This window comes from Coregonus clupeaformis, chromosome 7 (genome assembly GCF_020615455.1).
Source record: "Coregonus clupeaformis isolate EN_2021a chromosome 7, ASM2061545v1, whole genome shotgun sequence".
Lineage (NCBI taxonomy): Eukaryota > Metazoa > Chordata > Actinopteri > Salmoniformes > Salmonidae > Coregonus > Coregonus clupeaformis.
This window is the reverse complement of record NC_059198.1, coordinates 21,054,393-21,071,712: the sequence shown is the minus strand read 5'-3', so window position 1 is coordinate 21,071,712 and position 17,320 is coordinate 21,054,393. Positions and strand designations below refer to the sequence as shown.

Below are 17,320 nucleotides of genomic sequence, written 5' to 3'. Positions count from 1 at the left end.
CATGTGAAAAAAGCTTACGTTGCACTGAAATACAACACCCCACCACACAGTAGTGCATTTAATAGCTACAGAACGCTGACTGACGCTAGGAACCCTTAATCTAATCATTTTATTATAACTCCGATGGCACTGACACATTGTTTCCAACTCCTCCGGAGTGGGTTCATTACTGTACTTCTACAAATCACAACTATCTTGTAATGCAACTGAATAAATGTTATTTTTGTATTGAAAATGAAATGCCATCATAACAAAAACAACGACGACACATATTGAACTTGTTGGCAGGTCACCCATTGTTTTGATGACAATTTTGGTGGAGAGTCGGAGTTGATATTTTATTTTTAAAACAGACACAGACAGAGAGAGAGAGACCGAGATAGACCTTTAGGGGAGGTAAGATCACAAATGCCCATAAGCGCTATGCTCCGAAAGTACATGTCCGAAAATAAGTCAGCAAGCTGGTTTGAGTTAGTGGAGCGGAGTGGCTTCGGAGGTTCTGGGGGGTGGGTGGTGGTGGTGGAAGAGAGGCAAGGCTGGAAGATGAATGAGATGGGCCTGTCTGTATGGAGATCCAGGAATAAATACCCTCACCATATGCTGGAGACAGTATTAAAAGCAGTTGTGGAGACAGTAACTTGAGCACATATGCTAAACAATTAAATTCTGCACTTCCTGTGCCAGAAAGAGTTAACAAACCACCTATCATTTGTTTACAATCATCTGTGTTACAGTTGAACTGTATCCTCAATAAATTAACTGAAATTACATAAACCTCAGTTCAATACAATATAATATTTTCCCTTCCTCCTCTAGAGACACTATCCGAGTTTACACTTCTCTCTCTCGCTCTCGGTGCCACCAGCTCAATACAATCGAACACCATTTATGCTGTGATCTCCTTCCATTTGTCTCCACATCTCCAACTAAATCTCCCTTAATCGAGACAGATGACACCTCGTCCATGCCTCCGGTCCATCTCCATCTCTCTTCGTGACACACACTCCACACGGAGGCATTCCAATGGATCAAATGTAATGAGCTGACAGAGGCGTTAATGACGGAGGTACAAAATACATGTCATTATCACAGGCTTTATTACAGACAGATGCCATGCCTCCTCATCATCATCCAGACCCTCCTGTCTCTCACTGATACCTTGCACTGGTGAGGGGAGGAATGAGGCCTATGAACTACAGTACACACTGAGCGGTTATTAGTCTACGTGCTGTCAATCGTTGACTATAACTATGGATCGTCCATAGCAGGCATCACCGCCTGGTATGGCAACTGCTTGGCCTCCGACTGCAAGGCACTACAGAGGATAGTGCGTACGGCCCAGTACATCACTGGGGCCAAGCTTCCTGCCATCCAGGACCTCTATACCAGGTGGTGTCAGAGGAAGGCCCTAAAAATTGTCAAAGACTCCAGCCACCCTAGTCATAGACTGTTCTCTCTGCTACCGCACGGCAAGCGGTACCGGAGCGCCAAGTCTAGGTCCAAAAGGCTTCTTAACAGCTTCTACCCCCAAGCCATAAGACTCCTGAATAGCTAGTCATGGCTACCCAGACTATTTGCATTGTCCCCCCCCACCCCACCCCATCCCCCTCTTTTACGCTGCTGCTACTCTGTTTATTATTTATGCATAGTCACTTTAACTCTACCCACATGTACATATTACCACACACGCACATTGACTCTACCGGTAACCCCGTGTATATAGCCTCCCTACTGTTATTTTATTTTACTGCTGCTCTTTAGTCCCCTGTAGCTCAGTTGGTAGAGCATGGCGCTTGCAACGCCAGGGTTGTGGGTTCGTTTCCCACGGGGGGCCAGTATGAAAAATGTATGCACTCACTAACTGTAAGTCGCTCTGGATAAAAGCATCTGCTAAATGACTAAAATGTAAAATGTGCTTTTTTTTTTTTACTTATCTATTTTTTACTTATCACATTTTTTTTCTTCTTTATTTAAAAAAACTGCATTGTTGGTTAAGGGCTTGTAAGTAAGCATTTCACTGTAACGTCTACACCTGTTGTATTCAACGCATGTGGCAAATACAATTTTATTTGATGGTCAGGTGGGGAGAGCGAGAAAGAAGAGCTTTGAATGAGCTGCGATGGACAATGAGACAGCCATTGTCTGCATTTAATAGCTCTCCACCCCTACTTTCACTCTTTCTCCTCCTCTTCCATACATTTCCATCTTTGACCATTAACATTCTCTCCATTCTCCACTTCTTCCTTCTATTCTCACCTCCTCCTTCTCCGCCCATTTCTTGTCCATCACTTTCTCCAGTGTGGCCTGTCTCAATGTGAGGCAGCTCTGAGGTGTACTCATGGGACAAACAGCAGATATCCGACAACAATCTCCAGAGTAACGAGGAGGCATGACCGACTCCTGTTGCTATAGCGTCGCCTCCACAACCCTGTTCCCGTCGCCGCCGCAAACACCTTTGTCGCGAACACCTCACTCTCGTGCGGGCACACGCCTTCCTCATCGACGCGGCGCAATCCATGATTAGGTAAGAGCGTTGTACCCCCACGATGAGCGCAAAAGCAGCCCTTGCAAAAATGGGTCTGTATAGTTCCAATAGTCTGATGTAAAATGAGCTGCTTTGTCCTGGTTATTTTTTCCTACGTTGGACGGGACGGTGGAGGGGGAGGCGAGGCCTGCGCTGGCGGTTTGGTTGTTCTGTAAGGCTTCAGAGAATACAGCTGGCTGAGACTTCAACAGAAACCATAAGGAGTCTGAAAGGGTTGGAGTCCAAACACCACAGAGCGAGGGAGGAAAGGAGGGAGAGAGAGAGAGAGAGAGAGAGGGAGGGGGGCCAGCGAGAAACCACCAAACTCATTCAGCGACCTCAGCATTGCTCTCTGCCTTTCTTTATGAGTGCTGTTAAAGTTGGGAGAAACGTCACACACACACACACATTTACACAAACGCTCTCTCACTCAGACAGATCAGGTCCTGACAGACCGAGGGGTCAGGCTTACCGGAACAGTGCATATCCAGGTCAGTATTCTTGGCACAGGGAGAGGTTGATGTAGGGAGGGAAAGCTCCAATTCTGGAATGGGAGGACCCCCCTCCAAAGATGGTCCCACAAGCATACACATACATTCACAGAGAAAGGGCAGGGAGCCACAGAGAGGAAGAGAGAGGGAACCACTAACCAGACAGAGAAAGAGAGAGGGGGCTGGCTTGTGAATAGGAGGACCAGAGCACAGATGGTAATGCTTATGGGAAGTGTGTCAACCCAGGCTGTGCGGGGGAGGGGGGAGTTACTCTGTTGTTGGGTCACAGACACGGGGACGGTCAAATGAGGGCCCGAAGGTCATCACCCCTTTGACCTTGCCACCCCGAGAGCCGTCTGCAGCGGACAAGGGGGTGTCGGAGTCAGGGTGGGTCATGTGTCACTGCTTTTAAGAGGTGGCCAATCTGTCTTCCCTGCATGTCCGTTAGCGTCAGTGGACGGCCTTGTCTTGTTTATGCAACAAGATACCATACCTACTGTTTGTTAGCTTTACCAAGACATCTACATCTAGCCACAACAGCTGCACTTAAGCACTTGGTGTCATCTGATGAAGTTAACTTATACACATACACAAACACACAACGCATAAGTACTGTAACTATAAATGTTGTTGCAACAAGCCTAGAGACAACTCTTGAAAACAAGTATAAAATTAGTAGGAACAGACACAGAATTCAAACAAAAAGATGTTGCCTCTCTGCCTAAGGGTGGGGAATACAAAGGGAGTAATTAGGAAACATGAAACTCAAAGTGAAATGTTTATGACATATTTTAGTGGCAATTCCTGCATGCATTCCATTAATTTTGGTTTGAAAAACAAACAAAAAAACTAAAGCATGTCTGGCTCTTTGATGTGAAAAGAAAGGGGAATGCCCACAAACTGTTAAGAATAGATGCTCCCAGAGTTTTAATTTAGCAGTATTTTGACCACAGTAGGTTTTTGTCAGGCTTTCACAATGTGAGAACAGTGGGAATATTTATAGACGGGACAAGTGATTACAAAGTGAGTCCTTCCACGGTTTGTTTCTTGACAAGCAGATGTGAAGACTATGTGAGTTCACCAGGCAGCTTTTGGAGATGCCAGCCAGTGCACCAAATATTGGCCTACTATGTGGAGCTGGAGTGAGTTGAGAGACTTATAAGAGAATCACAGTCTGGGCTGTGGGGAAGCGGTTTCAGACGGGTGTCATTCAGAGCGAGAGCCATGTCTCTAAGACAAACACGGCATCCTAAGAAAATAATGTTTAAATGGATGAGAGAATAAAACAGACAGGAATATCAGCTAATGGTCAAAGCCCACTTTCCTTTAAGCTTCCAGTTGGCAACAGTTAGGAGACGTCATCATCCTCTCCAGAATGATACTACAAGATGAAAGTATTCCAGTTGTGCTATTGCAGTCCTTCTTCTCTCTTTTTTAAAAGTAACTGTCCAGTGTTTCCAGATTTCTATGAAATATGACCCATAATTAATTAATTACAATGAGTGAAATAGTTTTCCTTCCAAAATGTTTTAATTAAGTTTGTTAAAAAGCAGCTTTTCTGTGTTGGAAGGGTGTGGGCGTAGCCCAACAACATGTTCTGTGTTGGAATTGTGTGAGCGTACCCCAACAGAATGGTGTGGGCGTATACTGCTCATTAAAAATATTAATGCAAGTAGACCGCCGATTGGCCCGCTAATCCTCCTGTATGAGGAAATAGCAAGCATTTTTTAAACGGTCTGTTTGAGATAAGTTTGAGGTGGGGTTTTTCAAGTGTTTTTATATTTTTGCTTTGACCACAAATATGAGTATATAGGATGAGTCAACAACATTATTTGGGTATACAGTGCAGTCTGAAAATATTCAGACCCCTTGACTTTTTCCCCAAAACTTACGTTACAGCCTTATTCTAAAATGGTTAAATTAAAAGTTTTCCTCATCAATCTACACACAGGACAAAGCAAAAACAGGTTTTTAGAAATGTTAGCAAATTTATTAAAAATACAAAACAGAAATACCTTATTTACATAATAAGTATTCAGACCTTTTGCTATGATACTCGAAATTGAGCTCAGGTGCATCCTGTTTCCATTGATCATCCTTGAGATGTTTCTACTTGATTGGAGTCCAATTCTATTGATTGGATGGAAATGACTTGGAAAGGCCCTGCCAAGCCGCACTGCTTCTTGACACACTGCTCGCTTAACCCGGAAGCCAGCCGCACCAATGTGTCGGAGGAAACACCGTACAACTGGTGACCGAAGTCAGCGTGCATGCGCCCAGCCCGCCACAGGAGTCGCTAGAGCGCGATGGGACAAGGACATCCCGGCTGGCCAAACCCTCCCCTAACCAGGACGACGCTGAGCCAAATTGTGCGCCGCCTCATGGGTCTCCCAGTTGCGGCCGGTCTGTAGTGATGCCTCTAGCACTGTGATGTAGTGCCTTAGACCGCTGCGCCACTCTGGAGGCCCCGAATGCACTGTAAGTTAACAGAATATTAACTTTTAAAAGTGAGATTTTCACTGGACAATTACTTTAAGACATGTAGATGGTATGAATCACTGAAAAGTGACAGCAGAGTTGATGAGTGAACTCTCTGGAGTTTGACTGGAGATCTGCTCTTGGGTATACGACATTTCTCAAACCGTCTGTCTACTAGGACGAGCTGTCATTCGTTACATGGGAGAACACTGCAATATGGTTTACCCCCCCCTGGGCGGGACTTCAAAGTGTTCAGAGCTCATATACTTCCATCATCCTTTGGAGAGAAAAAAATACAGTGAAATCTGGCATGAGAGCTAGTTGTCTGGGCAAGAGTAGCCACACTCCTCAAAAGCTATCAAATAACTATGTGCTGTTTCAAGGTCCCTTGCTTGAGTTTAGCTGGAGTTCAACTCCTTCCACAGGCTCAAGGAGAGGTTCTGTGAGGTAAAAGTTGCCAGAAAACTAATTGCAGCTTGAAGACAGCATAGTCCAGTCCATGTAAAAACACTACTCTTGGGAGTGGGTGAGACAATTCTCCTCAGGATCCACCAAAAAGTGATACCTTCCTCGGTTTTGAACCAACCAATGTGTTTATTAATTGAGAGGACCGTGAAAACAGGAAGAATGAAGGGTGCCTTGTTTTCCAAGGAAGTGTCATTCTAGGCTTAAAATCTTTCCTCAGGTTAGAACAGTATGGAGATGTCGTCTTGGTGTTTTGGCACATCCCTCCATGCTCCACTCTAACGAACAAATTTCAAGGTGACAAATCCGGTCTGTCATCTTTGCTCTCTCCTAGCTTCAAGGTCTGGCAACGACATGTGAGAAATCTGTTTAATACTCCCAAGATAACATTTTACATTTTAGTCATTTAGCAGACGCTCTTATCCAGAGCGACTTACAGGAGCAATTAGGGTTAAGTGCCTTGCTCAAGGGCACATCGACAGATTTTTCACCTAGTCGCCTCGGGGATTAGAACCAGCGACCTTTCGGTTACTGGCACAACGCTCTTAACCACTAAGCTACCTGCCGCCCCATATTTAGTGTCTATTCTCTGCAATAGCACTACCTCATTATGGCTGAAGAGCTGAACAATCACAAAAAAGGAGATCTGAATGCCAGATGTTGCATTTCTATTTACATGGTGAGATATTTAGAGACAGAGAATTGGGTTAAGAACCACTTTCTGGCATGCAACAACAACTTACATAAGCCCGCTGAACAGCGAATACACTGGTGCAGAGCACAAAGTGTTGAACCAGTAAACACTGGGTCACATCGCAGGCACTACTACAAAAACCACTAACAATGCTACGTCCTTGTTGTCTCCAGTCTATTCCTCATTGGATGGAGATACTAACTCTGCCCGCCAGCCGTCAAGGCCAGAGAGAACCTCCCCATCGCCCCAGAAAGCCAAAGGACACACCTTCCATTAAAGCTTATGCTTACCGTTCCCTTTGGTCTCCCCCTGGAGCGCTCAAAGGAAGCCAATGAGAGGTTGTGGTGGGGAAAGGGGCGGAGGGCAAGAGGAAAGGAGGATAGTGTAGGTTAGCGGAGGGGGGTAATGCGATGGGAATTAATAAGATGGTGTAAATGCATCATGGGTGTAGAAAATCCCTCCAGGGACAGATGTGACATTTCTCTGCGGCAGCACTTTCCAAGAAGGGAAGGGGCGAGATTACAGAATCAGAAAATAAATTTGTGAGCAAGGGGTCGCACAGCACACACAGGCCGGCCGAGTAGTGTGTCACATGTGCAGTCGTGTGTGCAGTACTCGTGTGAGAGTAGGATATTCCTATTTCTGACTTCTATAGTCAAGACATAGTTGAGAGATGGATTAAAAAGCCAATGTCTCTGAATAAATATGTGAGCATAAGTACATGTAGACCAGCACATACTTTATCATATGTCGTGCATCTCTTCAATATAGCTGGAAGAGCGTGGGTTGAATCCATAATACATCCTAGGAGTAAGAGTCTTGTCTTGATCATTCATTAATAGGAGCTGGTGGGGTTGAAAGGATTGCACAATTAGAACCTGCCATCTGCACTGGGCTACATGATCAAATTAGCCAGAAGACATGCTGAATGCCAAACCCAATGTCTTGAATCCTAAGAAACAACACTATGACACAACAAAAACAAAGCACTTCATAAAAGCAGACGTGACGCTACTGTACCGCAAAAGCAACTCCCATTCTTTGATCTAGCATTGCTCATTCATTCACAATGGCAGATGAAGAACAAAATGGCGGTGGTGGCCAGCAAATCTATCACAATCCCATCTACACACACCTCCGCTGTCACACATTGACCCATCACCCTGAGAGGCCTGGGATGTGAGCCACGGAAACACACGCCCCACACTCCATTACTGAGCCATTAGAGGGCGAGCGGTCACACGTGAGGTGGCTACGAGGTGAAACCCCCTTGTCTCATGCCCCGCATTGGGTCATCCATCAGGCTCGTTGACTGTGAGGGTCACCGCCATATTGTGTACTGGACTGTGCAACGCCATAATGGCCTCCGTAAATACAGTAGAAACACACTCACTAGCATACATGCTACAATACGAGAGCAGGGCTAACAAGCGAGTAGCCACTAGCGCCTGCTCGGTGATAGATGGCAAGTGCAGACGATTAGTCCAATGCTATTGTTGCGGTTATTATCTAATTAGCTGGCATACTTAGCCGGTTTGACTTACAAGAGCAATTTTCACCAGCACAAGACATTCAGCGGGAATAGCTCTGGTAGGTCATATTACAGAAACAATAACGATGGCAGGTCATATTGAACAGCCCTGGCTGGTACAATGAGAGTCATCATTTATGGGGTATTGCAGGGCTATGTAAACAGAACACAACAATAACAGGAAGAATAATAATAAGAAAATGGATGCTGTGACAATGACATTGACACTCACTTAAATAGCAATAATGTTTACAGGAAACAAAGAGGAAGAAAAATTATAGAAAAGGGGGCAAACCAGCGGAGGCTGCTGAGGGGAGGACGACTCATAATAATGGCTGGAATGGAGTAAAGGGAATGGTATCAAACACATTTGATACCATTCCATTCCAGCCATTACACTCCATTTCAGCCATTATTATGAGCCGTTTTCCCCTCAGCAGCCTCCACTGGGGCAAACCTATTGTCATTTATGATTGGACATAAATAGCACACTGTATGACTTCAATAGGGCTTTAGAGGCCTGTTTCTAAGGGTTTCTATCTCCAACAGGGTCCATGGGAATGCAAGAGTAAATAGTTAAGTTTAAATACCAGAATATCTATTTAGTATCACAGTGAGAAGACTAATTGAAGACTAAGAGACCCTTATTGACCAAAGCAATAATGTGAAAAATGGAAAACAGGCAATGCTCTCACACCTCACTATATCGCTCTCCTTAAATACAGTGTAAAACTGCTGAAAAAGATAAGACAGGTGAAATTGTGATAAGACCCCAGTTGGGTATGACCTCAACAATGGCAAAATGACCAACACTAGCTAGGTTTCCATCCAATAGGCCACAGATTTTCATGCGAATATTCTAAACTCTGCATAAAAATGTGCATTTTCCCACCAGAGATGTTTCTATCAAATTGACTTGTTGCAGATAAAAGGCTGTGCGGGATGACGTAGTGCACATTAAAATAACTTTTGCAGATCAATTCCCATGCACCAAATAAAATAAGTTAAAAGGGTTTCCATCGTATTTTCAACTCTGATGGTTCTGTTTCTAAAAATGTTGTGTTATTGTGAATGTGCCCACTCTGGTCTTGGCACGTGTGCTCTAGCCAACAGCTCGCAGATACAGTGCGGGTATAACGTACATGATGAGATTATTATGGACAAAAGAGCAATATTATTTGTATTTGTCAAACGGCAGCCAAGCATCGATCATCATGTCACCAGAATAAGACCCTCTCTATTTATTGGAAATTAGCATCAAGCTCATCCCCTTCCACCACCCTGTGAAGTTCATCATAACTTACTTCATCTGTAGCCTAATAAACTGCATGCTTTCCGAGTCGTAGTAGGAGGACCACAACATGTCATCGTGTGACTCCAAGTTGACTTCGATATGATGGTTATTATATCAATATCTGCGCATAAAGGCGCTTCCGCTGTCATTTCTCGCATAATTAATTTGACAGACGAAATTGATTGTCTAGCGTATTTTGTTTTGCCCACATTTGGAAAGTTTACCGACAAATTAGCTGTTTCCATCCGGCATGTGGTAACATTTTTCTCCCCCCAACATGTACTTTACTGGCATAAACAGGTTGGATGGAAACCTGGTTACTGTCTGCATTTTGTTCTGTCTGAGCATTATACGTTAATAAAGAGCACATTTCTTGCTTATTAAGCCTCCTTTGGGACATTCTTCTTTAAATTTGACAGTGGGCATCTGGTCAGTCCATTGCTGCCAGTAGTATGTGCCACTGTTGATAAATCAGAGACGATATGAAGTAGTGGTGGAGATGGCGTAGCGTGATTAGTCTCCCTAACGAGGACTGACTGTTCGTTTACGTGTGTGAAAGAGTGACAGCTGCCCGTGTCCCTGAGGGTGCCACTGCCTTCCTTCCTCCGCGTGGGTTCTTCTTATGTAAGCGGTTTCTTTGACGACCGAGAGGTGCCTCAGAGTGTGTCCTGAGTTGCCATGACCGCCCACACCGGTTCTGATTGGCTTTGGGTTGGCTATAGGATTTCCCAGGGGAATACACCTGTGGGTTGAGGTGGTGGCTTCTCTGAATGTCTATTGGCTACAGTCCATTACCTTGCAAAGGCCCAGACACAAGTATGTTTTCTTTAAAACACACAAGTACACGCAGTCATAGAGAAATATACATACATAACAGACATGCAACAAACTAACATGCAATTATAACATATTGAAATATAAAACCCCGGCATCTCCTCACACACTCCCCTCCAGAGTGAGAGAGAGATAGAAAGAGAAGAAGAGAAAGGCAGACTTATTGGAAGGGTTCTCACCATTTAACTAAATCCTTCCCTCAGTAAAGCTTGAGAAAATAAAACCCAAATGTCTTCCGTTCTGCATGAATTGTTGACAAACAACCCGGGAGAAGAGGATAATCAACTTTCCATTCAAACCAATCCTCAGCTCCGAGCAGCGTCTTTCCTCTGCTCTCAAACAGAAGCCTAATTCTGTGTCCCTTCACAGTTGACGTGTGACGTAGACACAGAGGGAGTGAATGAGAGAGAGGGAGAGAGAGATAGCGGAGTAGAGCATGTTTAGATGGCAGTCACCGGACAGGGGAGACGAAGGAGGAAGTGAGGCAGTAGCATCACCCCAATCACGTCATACCCCCCAGGCTCCCCAGCCGGTGATGGAGGGAAAGGTGTGGGTAGAGAGGAACTCATCCTCTAAGCATTCCTTTATTTCCAGAGCCTGTTGTCATTAGTGTGGTGGTGGGTGATGGTGGTAAAAGAGTATGTGTTTGTACAGGGCATGGGAGAGAGAGAATCAACAAGGCAAGTATACAGAGCCTTCTGAAAGTATTTATTCCACATTTTGTTGTGTTATAGCCTGAATTCAAAATTGATTAAAACAAATACAAATCTCACCCATCTACATACAATACCCCATAATGACAAAGTGAAAACATGTAGTTTAGTTTATTTTTATAATACAAAACTCCCTAGTCCTTGCCGATGACAAGCATGCCCATAACATGATGCAGCCACCACCATGCTTGAAAATATGAAGAGTGGTACTCAGTGATGTGTTGGATTTGCCCCAAACATAACGTTTTGTATTCAGGACAAAGTTCATTTCTTGGCCACATTTTTTTGCAGTTTTACTTTAGTGCCTTATTGCAAACAGGACTCCTGAACTTATTTAGGCTTGCCATAACAAAGGGGTTGAAAACATATTGACTCAAGACATTTCAGTTTGACATTTTTAATTAATTTGTAAACATTTCTGAAAACATAATTCCACTTTGACATTATTGGGTATTGTGTGAAGGCTAGTGACACAAAGTCTCAATTTAATACATTTAAAATTCAGGCTGTAACACAACAAAATGGGGAAAATGGGGTGTGAATACTTTCTGAAGGCACTGTATGTCTGTCACACCCTGGCTCTGGGGACTCTATATGTTGAGCCAGGGTGTGTAGATTCTATGTGTTTGTATTCTGTGTTATAGTTCTAGTTGTTTCATTTCTATGTTGGCCAGTGTGGTTCTCAATCAGAGGCAACGAGTGTCAGCTGTTGCTGGTTGTCTCTGATTGGGAACCACATTTAAACAGGCTGTTTTCCCACAGTAGTTGTGGGATCTTGTTCCTTTCGGTGTGTTCCGTGTTTGTTGTGTTTAACATAGAACGTCACGTTTCGTTTGTTGTTTTGTTGTTCGTGCATTCATTAAAATAAAGAAGTATGTTCGTTCATCACGCTGCGCCTTGGTCTACTCCCTCTAACGATCGTGACAGAAGATCCCACCATACCAGGGCCAAGCAGCGTGTCCAGGAGCAGGCGGCCTGGACATGGGAGGAAGCGCCGGGAAAGGAGCTGGAGAGGTTGGCGATGGCCCAGGTGGGCCAATTGTGGTCCTGGGAGGACATGCTCGGGGGTAAAGGGCCATGGGCTAAGGTTAAGGCCCTGGCGAGAGAGGAGCAACGGCGTCAGCAGTGTCGTCGTCGGACGGACGAGAGGCAACCCCAAAAAAAATTTTTGGGGGGGCACACGGCATGGGCGACTGGGCAGCAGGAGGCTGCCACAGGGCGAATTGGGAGATTAGGTGAGGAGGCCACCGGGTTTGGGGGGCCAGAAGGCAGGTTGGCGGAGCCTGGATGGAGAGCAGAGCCAACTCCCCGTACTCAGGCATGGCAGCATGAGACTGGGCAGGTTCCGGGGTATGCGGAGCTGCGTACTGTGCCACGAGTGGTCCGGCATAGTCCGGTACATCCTGTGCGAGCACCCCGCACGTGTCGTGCGAAGGTGGGCATGCAGCCAGGACGGAGTGTGCCGGCTCAGCGCTCGTGGCCTCCAGTGCCTCTCCTCGGTCCCGGATATCCTGCGCCAGTGTCACGTGCTGTTATGCCAGTACGGGTACACAGCCCTGTACGTCCTGTGCTGATGCCTCACACAGAGTGTGTGAAGGTAGGCATTCAGCCAGGACGGGTTGTGGCAGCTCTTCACTCCAGGCCTCCTATCCGTCTCCACAGCCCGGCCCGGCCTGTTCCTGCCCTTCGCACCAAGCCTACGGTGCGCATCGCCAGCCCAGCCCGGCCTGTTCCTGCCCCTCGCACCAAGCCTACGGTGCGCGTCGCCAGCCCGGCCCGGCCTGTTCCTGCTCCTCGCACCAAGCCTACGGTGTGCGTCGCCAGCCCGGCCCGGCCTGTTCCTGCCCCTCGCACCAAGCCTTCGGTGCGCATCGCCAGCCCAGCCCGGCCTGTTCCTGCCCCTCGCACCAAGCCTATGGTGCGCGTCGCCAGCCCGGTCCGGCCTGTTCCTGCCCCTCGCACCAAGCCTACGGTGCGCGTCGCCAGCCCGGTCCGGCCTGTTCCTGCCACTCGCACCAAGCCTACGGTGCGCGTCGCCAGCCCAGCCCGGCCTGTTCCTGCCACTCGCACCAAGCCTATGGTGTGCGTCGCCAGCCCGGCCCGGCCCGGCCTGTTCCTGCCCCTCGCACCAAGCCTAAGGTGCGCATCGCCAGCCCGGCCCGGTCTGTTCCTGCCACTCGCACCAAGCCTACGGTGCGCGTCGCCAGCCCGGCCCGGCCTGTTCCTGCCACTCGCACCAAGCCAGGGGTGCGCATCGTCAGCCCGGTCCGGCCCGTTCCTGCTCCACGCACCAAGCCAGGGGTGCGCATCGTCAGCCCGGTCCGGCCCGTTCCTGCTCCACGCACCAAGCCAGGGGTGCGCATCGTCAGCCCGGTCCGGCCCGTTCCTGCTCCACGCACCAAGCCAGGGTGCGCATCGTCAGCCCGGTCCGGCCCGTTGCTGCTCCACGCACCAAGCCAGGGAGTGCGCATCGTCAGCCCGGTCCGGCCCGTTCCTGCTCCACGCACAAGCCAGGGGTGTGCGTCGTCAGTCCGGCACAACCCGTGCCTGGGTCACCGGTGCCTGGTCAGGTACCGGTCAGCTGCTCCACACCGGAGCTTAAGCAATCCGCTCCTACGATGTCCAGTCCAGCTCCAGCCAGCGGGGCCAGACCGGACCAGGGGCGCTACGGGGGGATTATCGGAGGGTGGTGGGCAAGCCCGGAGCCGGAACCGCCTCCGAGGAGGAATGCCCACCCAGCCCTCCCCTGTCTGGTTGATGTTAAGGCGCGGTCGCAGTCCGCGCCTTTGGGGGGGTACTGTCACACCCTGGCTCTGGGGACTCTATATGTTGAGCCAGGGTGTGTAGATTATATGTGTTTGTGTTCTGTGTTATAGTTCTAGTTGTTTCATTTCTATGTCGGCCAGTGTGGTTCTCAATCAGAGGCAACGAGTGTCAGCTGTTGCTGGTTGTCTCTGATTGGGAACCACATTTAAACAGGCTGTTTTCCCACAGTAGTTGTGGGATCTTGTTCCTTTCGGTGTGTTCCGTGTTTGTTGTGTTTAACATAGAACGTCACGTTTCGTTTGTTGTTTTGTTGTTCGTGCATTCATTAAAATAAAGAAGTATGTTCGTTCATCACGCTGCGCCTTGGTCTACTCCCTCTAACGATCGTGACAATGTCTAAGTCCAGCAAAATAAGTGTGTGTTGAACTTCTGTTGTCACGGTAACAACGTGGGAGGCAGGAGGAAAGGAGGAGGTGTAAAACGGTGGGGAAGTGTAAAGGACAACTATTAGAGAGTAAATGATGCTGAAAGCTATAGCCAATGGCATGCAGAGGAAGGAAGGTGGGAAGAGAGAGCCGGGCAAAGAAAGTTAACTACAAAGGCTAATGTGGTTACCAGGGGAACATGACTCCCCTCTTTTCTCAGTCTCTCTCATCATTCACTTTCCTCAAGCACTTCATCCATCTCATAGCAATATGTTATCTTTAGGGATTATTCATAATAGACCACCACTGAGTAGAGAACATTCAGAAAAACATGGACACAAAGTGCTAAACAGTGAAAATGAACGTTGGAAGCAAAGCAAAATCCCAATACAATTTTTCCTTCGGTGGATGGCAAGGAAAATGGGGAGGCTCGGCCCACCTAAATTAGACTAAGGGGAAACACTGCCACGCTCTTGGCACCCAGGCCTGTGTTGAGTGTGGTCTGGCAGCTACCAGGGGAGTAGAATGGCTAGGCCACACGGCGAAACCGTAGTGACTGACTGTCACCAACAGCGGGAGCACTCAAGCGGTCTGTGCCACACGCCTATTGACTGGCTGTCAGGCTCATAATTGAATCTCCAGCCCTTATTCCGCTCAGACGCTGTTGGATTAGCTAACCCGGCCACTCCACTAATGGTGTCCGGGTGAGTAGTTCTACCTCTCTCCACCCACCATCTCTGAATCTCACACTCTCTACATGTCTTTCTTTGTGCTCTCATTTCGCTCTCTTGGGCTCTTTTAGATACTTTCTCTGTGCATCCATCCTTCCTCTCTAGCTTGAAGTAATCAAACATTAAGTAAAAAGGAGCTTCAGCTTTGTTTTCACCGATTCCAGTCATGTCAGGTGAGAGGTTATAAGATACCTCATGGAAGGGAGGTAAGAAGAATGTTTTGACTATTTAAAAAAAATCTATCTTGTTCTATCTTGTTTCTTTCTCCTCTATCTGTGAGTGTCTCTGTGTCAAACAGAACCACAGACAAAGCCTTCAATTCATGCAATGGGGTCAACTTCAGGGGCTAAGAGGTCAAAAGCCAATATTCAGTCCCTGGCAGGAGGCATCTCTCGCATTGATTGCCATCATTAGCGTGTCTGTGCACGCCATATAGCCAACCCTTTTGTTTCCAGGATGAAAAATGCGGGAATAATGCCTCAAACATTTCAGTGTGAGACGGATAGGAAATCCAATTGGCTAACAGGATCCATCCATCTCAGCTGCCTGCTGGTGTCCAGTGAGAGCTGCTCCACTTAAAACCTAATCAGTAATCACTGTTTAATTCCCTCCCTAAAAGGCCTGACCCAGGACAAAGACATTAAGAGATGATATTATCTTAAATCCACCAGAGCATATTGGACATGCATGAGAGAATAAAGCTAGATTTGATATGGATGCATGGGAGGTCGTTTGAGATAATACGCTTTGAGAATATGACTAGGCTATTTTCTGTTTGTCAAACACAGATGGACACAGAAAGCCAGAGACAGATAGACAGACCTTGAAAACAAGGCAAACGGAATCCCCTAACAATGGCTAGGGCACAACTGCTCAATCTACAATACATCCAATGCAAAGTGGTGCTCGGACCTAATATAGGCTAAACTGAGGGCAATAATCTTAACAAGACCATTTCAAAACATTCCAAACGTCAAACAATCCCTATAGATACAGGAATGTATATGTACAACAAAACAACTTGAACAAATAAATACCAGATGAAATGAATGATATCTGTGACTGGCCTATCAGGTCACATATGTTTATTGAATAACCAAATATACATTAAAATCAGCAGAGAAAGCCTTTCATGCCATAACAATCCTAAAACAAAAACAGTTCATATCAGTTTTGATGCAGGCAGCAACCATTTCGCACACACTCATATAAAATGCGAACTAGCATATACTGTATAGCGACTAGCTCACACTAGCAGACGAGTGGGAAAAGGCTCCATGCAACGCACAATATCACACAAACCCCCATGATGTTTACAAAACATAATTGAAAACAAGTCATTGTAAAGAGGGAGAGTGTTTGTGGGGGAAAGCCCAACAGAAATAACAGTTTTGAGTGGAACAATGGGGTCAGAAAATAATGGAGATGTTGGGTGCCTGCCAAACCCTGGTGGATTCAGAGGAAGTGGAACAGGGGGAGAGAAAGAGAGAGAATGTTGAAATGAAAGACCTATATACTGTATATTAATATTCAAATCTGTGTCCTGGTCACACCCTTCTTTGACACACTCGCACATTTGTTTGTGACCTCTATGAGCATCGTGAAACACCCTGACCAGTCACTTCATAAGGTGAACAATTAAGAGTGCTTGCAACATTCACACCACATAATGATCCACCGGCTGTCTCGCCCTTCTCCGAGGATGGATGGAAGAGGAAAATGGGAGTGAAAAAATACAAAGAAAAGAAAAAACCCAGACTAGTACACCCTGGTGGCCTGAACAGAAAACTACACTGTGAGCTCCATCTTATCTTGCGTGGAGAAGCTGTATTGAAAATAAATATCCATTTAGAGCCCTTCATCTTCACAAGCCTGTTGTGGTCCTCGCCTGTTTTGATGGCCAGCTTGTGAAATGGTGGCCTGTTGCCATCTATGGGGCAGATTTCAGAGAGACGCCTTGTTATGTTATCTGGGCCAGACAGTGTCGAAGAGCGATGTCACAGTCGGCTTACCAGCCTCTTTAACAGCCACAGCTTCCTGCCGAGATGTAACATTATGCATTTCCCACAATGCACCCTGAACTAACCGGGGGTGGGGTAAGTGACGTAGGGTTATGGGGGCTAAGAAAGGAGATGGGCCAACTCCACCCTCATTACTTTGAACGCTTATTTGTGAGGAGGATGGAGGATTTGACATGGATAACTTTTGGGCTTCTTGAAAGCCTCTAAACTATGACATTGCAGGGAGTTTAATAATACTGAGGAAAACTAGTTCAGATAAACAAGAAATCAGCTTCTCATTGAAATCCTTCACTTGAAATACCTGCACATGAAAAACCAACACATTGCTATAATAATAATAATAATAATAATAA

The 17,320-nt window shown here is 46.6% G+C and overlaps 1 protein-coding gene across 5 annotated transcripts in view; it reads right to left on the bottom strand.

Annotated features, from left to right (window-relative positions):
• Nucleotides 1-17,320, bottom strand: part of LOC121569044 (protein TANC2-like) — a 67,276-nt gene that overhangs the window by 30,516 nt on the left and 19,440 nt on the right. The window lies entirely within an intron of this gene.